At 36.4% G+C, this 8,176-nt stretch overlaps 1 long non-coding RNA gene across 1 annotated transcript in view; it reads right to left on the reverse strand.

The window, feature by feature from the left end:
- The window catches only part of LOC130544242 (uncharacterized), a 97,934-nt gene that overhangs the window by 89,375 nt on the left and 383 nt on the right, over window positions 1-8,176 (reverse strand). The window lies entirely within an intron of this gene.

Consider the following 8,176-nt stretch of genomic DNA (forward strand, 5'->3'; position numbering starts at 1 on the left):
CTAACTTGAGAGAGTTCCTAGGCCACAGTATAGAAGGGAGTTGAGGGGAGGATCCAGGCAAAGCTTGCAGGACTCCCCAAGGTGAGGAGATGGAGTTCAGAGTGTGAGCAGAAGAACAAGGGGGCTAGAAAGTGCAAGATAAAGTACCAGAAAGGAGAGAGTTGGGAAAAAAATAAAAATAAAAAGGCAAAAACAAAAACAAAACAAAACAAACAAACAAACAAACAAACAATGGGGATCAACAGAGCATCCCCTCAAGTATTCAGCAGAGTAGTGATAAGCACACACCATGTGAGGAAACTATGTAAGACCGGGCAAGAATTATCCAAAAACACCAGAAAGTATAGTACACAGTACTCACATAGGCCCAGGAATAGTGGCTTTTGTCACCAGTCAGACTGAAAAACCTCAAAATTCGCAGAACATTTGGTAGAGTACCCAGAAGATTCTTATCCCAGTAACAGGAAATAATTAGTCTTGACTAAATATTTCTCTGTCATATCTAACACATTTTAAAACAATTTTCAAAGGGGTGCCTGGGTAGCTCAGGAGTTTGTGTCCAAATCTTGATTTAGGCTCAGGCCATGATCTCAGGGTAATGGAATTAAGCCTTGCGTTGGGCTCTGTGCTCAGCGTGGAGTCTGCTTGAGATTCTCTCTCTCCCTCTGCCCCTTCCCCCATTTGTGTGCTCCCTTTCACTCTCTCTCTCAAATAAATAAATAAATCTTTAAAAAAATAATTCTCAAAAAAGATAAAACTATTTCCAAGTAGCAACTGCATCTCAGAACAATGTTCAAAAGTATTTATAGGAAAACAAAAATAGCAAGCCAAATTCACAAGGTAAAATTCACAGCATGAATCATGTCAAAGATTACCAGTTTTGAAAAGGAGAAAAATATAAATCAAAATGGGGAAAATTAGTCAACTGAAACTGACCCAGAACTAACACAGGTGTTAGAATCATGAGACAATGACATTAATTATAATTAATAATGACATCATTATTATATTCCACATGTTCAAAAAGTATGGACAGACATTAAAGATATAAAAAAAAGACCCACGTTGAACATCTATAGATGAAAGCTACAATGTCTGTGATGAAAAAGACACACCAAATGGAATTAGTAGAAATTAGACATTAGACAAGAAAATATTAGTGAACTTGAAGACATAGCAATAGAAACTATACAAAATGAAGCAAAAAATAGTAAAATATGAAAAGAGCATCAGGAAACAATAAGAAAATGTCAAGTGGTCAACAAACATGTAATGGAAGTCCCCAAAGAAGAGAGTGGAGAAGATGCAAAATATGTTTGAAGAAATAATAGCCAGAAAATTTTCAAATTTGATGAAAACTAAAACTCGACACATCAATATAACCTTAACACAAGAAATATGAAAGAAATATGAAGAAAAGTACACCATGAAACATCATACTCAAGTTGCTTTAAAAAAAAAAAAGAATACAAAGGAAGATAGGGAAAGGGAACACCATATGAGACAAAAACAGCAAAGACTGGAATGTTTTGTTTTGATTTTAGGTTTAGCTTAGAGGTTTAAGACCTAAACATAATAATCACATTAAATGTTAAACATAATAATCACATTAAATGTAAATGGTATCAACAGACCAATTAAAAGGCAGAAATTGTTAGATTAGATAGAAAAGCAAGACCAACTATGTGCTGCCTAAAAGAAAGTTACAAGTAGGTTAAAAGTGTAAAGAAAAAAAAACAAGAAAAGGAAAAAGAAAAACCAAGCTAACATTAATCAAAGAATGCTAGACTAGTATATTAATATCAGACTAAGATTTCAGACTAATATTATCAGGCAAAAGAAGGGAAGATTTTATAGTAGTAATAAGTGGATCAAATAATCAACAAGGCATACAATCTTAAATGTTTACACACCTAATAACAGAGCTTCAAGACACATAAAGCAGGGCACCTGAATGGCTCAAATGGTTAAGCGTCTGTCCTTGGCTCAGGTCGTGATCTCCAGGTCCTGGGATGGAGCCTCATGTCAGGCTTCCAGCTCAGTGGGGAATCTGCTTCTCCCTCTGCCTCTCCCTCTGCTTCTTCCTCTGCTTCTCCCTCTGCCTCTCTTCCCTGCTCAGGCTCTCTCTCTGTCTCTGTCTCTCTCTCTCAAATGAATAAATAAAATCTTTTAAAAAAAGACACATAAAGCAAAACTGACAGAAGCGCAAAAAGAAATGGACAAATCCAGAATTACAGTAGCAAATTTCAATTCTCTTCTCTCAATTGATTAAATAAAAAACCAGGGGCGCCTGGGTGGCACAGTGGTTAAGCGTCTGCCTTCGGCTCAGGGCGTGATCCCAGCGTTCTGGGATCGAGCCCCACATCAGGCTCCTCCGCTATGAGCCTGCTTCTTCCTCTCCCACTCCCCCTGCTTGTGTTCCCTCTCTCGCTGGCTGTCTCTATCTCTGTCGAATAAATAAATAAAATCTTAAAAATAAATAAATAATAAATAAATAAATAAATAAATAAATAAGTAAAAAACCAGTAATGATATGGGGGACTTAAAAATCACAATCAACCAAAATTGACTTGATTGGTACTAACAGAACACTCTATCTAACAATAATAAAATACACATTCATTTTATTGACACACAAAACATTTCCCAAAAGAGACTATTCTGGGGCATAAAACAAGTCTCATTAAATATAAAAGCATTCAAATTATACAAACTTCTTCTTTGATCACAACAGAATTAAATTGAAAATAAATCAGAGGTCTCTAGAAATCTAAATATTTTCAACTAAACAACAGATTTTTAAATAATCAGTAACTAAAAGATGAACTTTTTTTAAAAAAACTAAAAATTTGAATTGAAGGAAAGGAATAAAAACAATACATCAAAATTCATGGGAATCTGCTAAAGCAGTGCAGAGGAGAAAATTTATAGCACTGAACATTTATTTAGAAAAGAAGAAAGGTTTTAAATCAAGACCTCAATTTCTACTTTATACAAGAGCAAGGGAAACCCAAAGTAAGTATAAAATAGTAAAGATTAGAGAAGAAATAACAAATGTAGAAAACAATAAATAGAGAAATTCAGTAAAACCAAAAGCTGGTTGTTTAAAAAAAATAGAATTGATAAACCTCTAAGGAGAGTGATCAGAAAAAGAGACAAGATGTAAATTACCAATATCAGGAATTACAGAAGTGATACAGTAAAAAACCTAGTCATTAAAAGGATGTAGGCGTTTGGGGTCCCCACGCCACCCTTAGTTTTGATAATTAGCACTAGAAACACTCAAAGTCTGTTATATTCACAATTACAGTTTATTACAATGAACAATTACAATTAAAATCAGCAAAGGCAATGGGGTGCCTGGGTGGCTCAGTTGGTTAAGCGTCTGCCTTAGGCTCAGGTCTTGATCCCGGGGTCCTAGGATCAAGCCCTGCCTGCGTCAGGTTTCTTGCTTGGCAGAGAGCCTATTTCTGCCTCTCCCCCTGGCTTGTGCATTCTCAATCTCTCTCTCAAATAAATAAATAAATAAATAAATAAATAAATAAATAAATTCTTTTAAAAAAAATCGGCAAAGGCAAAACACATCTAGAGACGAGTCCAGAAAAAAAAATCTGATATAAATTTCCAGTTGTCCTTTCTCAGTGTAATTGTGCGGACTGCACTTAATTCTCCCAGCAACACGTACGAAATATCATCAACTAGGGAAGCTCCTTGTTGTCTAGGGTTCTTATTGGACGGTCATGCAGGCATGGAACACTCATATGACTGACTTTAGCTACCCAGTCTCTAGCCCCTCCAGAGATCAAACTGATAAAGCATGGCCTAGGAATCCAGGTAGACAAAAGCAGGCATTCACCATAAATTACATAGCATAAGCCATTTGATAAGCACAAAAGCCCTAGGTATATAAAGACAATTTTATCACACAGGACATTCCAAGGGTTTAGAGGTCTTCTCCCAGGAGCCAGTCAATGGCTACTCCTTTCTTTGAAATGTGCAGGGTTTGACCATCACAAACCCTCTAAGTGAACCCTTTACTGGACACTAAGAAAATATTATGAACAGCTTTATGCCAATATAGTCAACAACTTAGATGGAGATTGGGATAGGCTGGTGGTGGGTATTAAGAAGGGCACATATTGCATGGTGCACTGGGTGTTATACACAAATAATGAATCATGGAACATTGCATCAAAAACTGGGGATGTACTGTATGGTGACTAATATAACAAAAAAATATATATATATATATAAAGAAACAAATATCTTGAAAGAAAAACTATGAAAAGTCACTCAAGAATAAATAATCTAAATAGCCCTATATCTGTCAAAGAAATTCAATTTGTGGTGAATAAGTTTCCCACAAAGAAAACTGCAGATGGCTTCACTGGTAAATTCTACCATGTATATAAGGAAGAATTAATACCAAAGCTACACAAGTCTTCCAGAAAATTGAAAAGAAAAAATATTTCTCATTTGGTGAGACCAGTATTAACCTGATCCCAAAACAAGGCAGACATCACACAAAACAATCACACACTAGTATCCCTCAGGAACATATGCAAAAATGCTAAACAAAGTTTTAGTCAATCAAGTCCAAGAATATATAAAAAGTGTAATATATTATGTCTAAGTAAAGTTTATCTCAGGATGCAAGATTGGTGTAACACGAGTCAATCAATGCAACTCACCACATTAACAATCTAAAAAAGAAAAATCCTATTATCACCCTAACAGACGCAGAAAAAGCATGCAAGAAAATCCATTATCCATCTCTGTTAAGAGCTCTCAGCAAACTGGGACCAGAAAGGAATTTCAACAGCATGATAAAAGGCATCTACCGAAAAACCTAAAGCTAACACCATATTTAATGGTAAAAGACTTTATGCTTTCCCCTAAGATCAGAAACAAGACAGGGTATTCAATCTCATTTCTATTCAACATTATACTAGTGGGTCTTGGCCAGTGCAATAAGGCAAGAAAATAAATAAATGGCATGCAGATTCAAAAGAAAGAAATAAAATTGTTATTTGCAGACACGATCACCCCTGTAGAAAATCCAATTAAATCTACCTTAAAAAATGCTGTTATAACTAATAAGTGTATTTATCATGGTTGATCAACAAACATAAATCAATTTTATTTCTATATAGTAGATACAAACAGAAATTGAATATTGAATTAAAAGTGCTATTTACAATAGGTCATGCTATTAACTATTTGGGGGTAAATCTGACAGAAGATGTGCAAAATCCATATACTGAAAACTGCAGAATACTGTTGAAATACTATTTTAAGCCTTTATTTAAAAAAATAAAATGGCATCTTGATTCTTCTCAACCTATTTTTAGTTTTTTATTAACTAACCAATGAGTCCATGGCTGCAACTAGCAATAAGTAATGAATGGGGTTAATGTTGTTTACCATCACAGAAATTCATACTAAAAAGGAATCTCAGAATACATGAAATGTGGAAATGTTTCATCTCAATACTTAACTTGGAAAGGTTCTTTCAACATTTATTTGAAAGGTCAGTAGGCATCAAACATTCTGTTATATACTGGTTGAATAAAAGATGCATCCCCTGATCTTATGGAGCTGTTACCTAATAGAGGGAAATAGAAAATAAGCAAGCAAACAATGCAAATTACTTAAGAGTTGTAATTAGTTATTAAAGTAATAAAGAACACAGAAATGGGGGTGTGGGAGGGGTGCTATTTGGATAGGGTGGTCGTTGAAAGTCTAAGTGGACATTCAAGTCAAAATCTGAAGCAAAAAGAACCAGCCTGACAAGGGAAAGATTATTATGGCCAAATAGAACAGCATTTGGGAAAGCCCTGTGTAGGGCAGTAGTTGGTAGGGAGAGAGCCTGACATGTTCCAAACCTCCAAAGAAAGTCAATCTGGCTGGAGTGTAGGGACTATGAAGTAAAGGGAAAGATAAGCCTAATGATCACTTAAGAGAGGTACGTAGGGGTCAGATCACACAGGCTCACATAGGAACTGGTATTTTATTTAAAGTGCAACAGGAAGTCATTTTACAGTTTTAACCAGACTACACACATTAGATTTTCATTTTTTTAAAAGATTATCTCTAGTTGTTCTGGTAGAGAATCAACTGGAGGGAATATAAGGATCTAAGTTATCACAGATGACCCCTTTTGCCATAAACACATAAAACTGCTGAAAAACATAAAATATATTTTTATTTAAAAGAAAAAATATAGGGGCGCCTACAACTCTTGATGTCTGCTCAGGTCATGATCTCAGTCAGGGTCATGAGATTGAGCCCTGCATCCCGTTTCCACACTCAGAGGGGAGTCTGCCTCTTTCCCTCACTCTCTCCCTCTGTCCCTCCCCCCACTCATGCTCTCCCATTCTCCCCCCCCCCCCCAAATAAATAAATAAATCTTTAGGGGAAAAAAAAAAAGAAAAAATATATCCTAGAACGTAAAAGAAATCAAAAAGAGGTGTAGAAAGCAAACCCAAGGGGAAGTCTACCTGAATATAAGTGCTGGGGGTTGGGAGTCCTGTACACATTTGAAGACAAGATCACTGAAATAAAGTTCACAGACTGGAAAGGACGGTCCATGTGATAACAGAGAATTAGAAAAAACTTGGCCTACTGATAACCTGAGCCCTGATCATATGTGGGGGAGAGATCCAAATCTGTATCACAAGTTGAAAAAATTACTTTAAATTTGATTTAAAGCAACTGAAAGTTCTAGCACCCAGCAAAACCAATCTGCAAAGACAGTCTCTCAACCCAAGATACAGAGGACTTTCACAAAGCAAAAAACTTCTTTGAAGCTAAGCTCCCAATAAAATATTACGTCATTTGAAGAAACCAGTCACCACGAGGGAAAGCCAACAGAAACAAGAGCTAGAACCTTGCAAACTGGAAATTGTAATTTTATACAGATTTTTTACTATATAATCTCACGTTTTGGTTCTCATTCAGAGCTGATGCAAAACCTTTTAAAATACCATAATATCCATCTCTATTAAGGATATTGATAATTCTTGAAATTCACCCAGAGCTAAAAAAAAAAGTTTAGGTATAAAATTTAACACGAGACATACAGGGTGCTTCATTTTTACTACATGGCTGATGCTTGTAAATGGGAAACCGAGTTAATTACCGTTGGTACTGATCCCCATCTGCTAGATAATCTGTTTCTTCAAAATATTTAGCCCATGTCCCAAACCTGGAGGAGCTGTCTTGCCAATCCTTTTAAATTGCACTTAATTTTCAACTGTTAGGGAAAACAAGTCCACATTTAAAATGAATTGTTTGTGCAGACTTAAATTTCAGAAATCACTTTTAAAAGTTCAAGGTGTCAGGAGGAATTCCAAACATCCTTCACCTTCTGGTCACCTATCTAAACCTGAAATACTCATTCCACCTCTTTTCTTGGTGTGGCATTTTATTTTCAGTCTACTTCATTTCAATTTGTTTAAAAATATTGGTACACCAAAGCCAAAAGTCACACTTGGGACTTTGAAATGTAAGCCAAAATAATGAGTTTTTTTTTAATGCAATATAATGAGAATCATGAAAAACAGAGTAACTTGTCTCTTTTAAATCGTTTCGATCTACACGTGTTCTGCATCTTAATTTCGCTTGAAATGAGAAAATGCAAGCGCAGACGAGTGTTCAAAGTCGAACCAAACAATGAAATTAGGACTCCAGGAGAGAAAAGCCTAGTGTTTCCCCACACCTCAGCGCCGACATTGTTTTACATTGTCTTCTCTGAATGAAAAACTGATGAGAGATCATTTTTAAGTAGATTAAGGCATCCCTCAGGAGAAAAGTTACAGATATGCGAGAATCATTCACAAAACATCATGGCAACAACCCACAAGCAGGTTATTTGGGAGACCCGGCTTCCCATTATTATGCCCCAGCCCTCTGAAATGCTTCTTCACAACTAAAGGCCTAACTCTGAACGTTCTCTTGAGTCAATTCGCAGGATAAGCCCAGCGCAGTTTTAAAAAGCCCTCCACAGGCCGCGAACGCCACCCTCCCTAACCGCGCAAAGAGAAGGCTCCGCCCCAGTCTCTTCCCAGAGCACCCGGGAGGCAGTTGCGGCCGCTCTTTTCCGCCACCAACTTGTAGCCACTTCCTAACTGCCTGTTTATTTGCACCCTCATCCTATCGCCATTACTCCCCTTAC

Source organism: Ursus arctos, unplaced genomic scaffold (assembly GCF_023065955.2).
Source record: "Ursus arctos isolate Adak ecotype North America unplaced genomic scaffold, UrsArc2.0 scaffold_2, whole genome shotgun sequence".
Lineage (NCBI taxonomy): Eukaryota > Metazoa > Chordata > Mammalia > Carnivora > Ursidae > Ursus > Ursus arctos.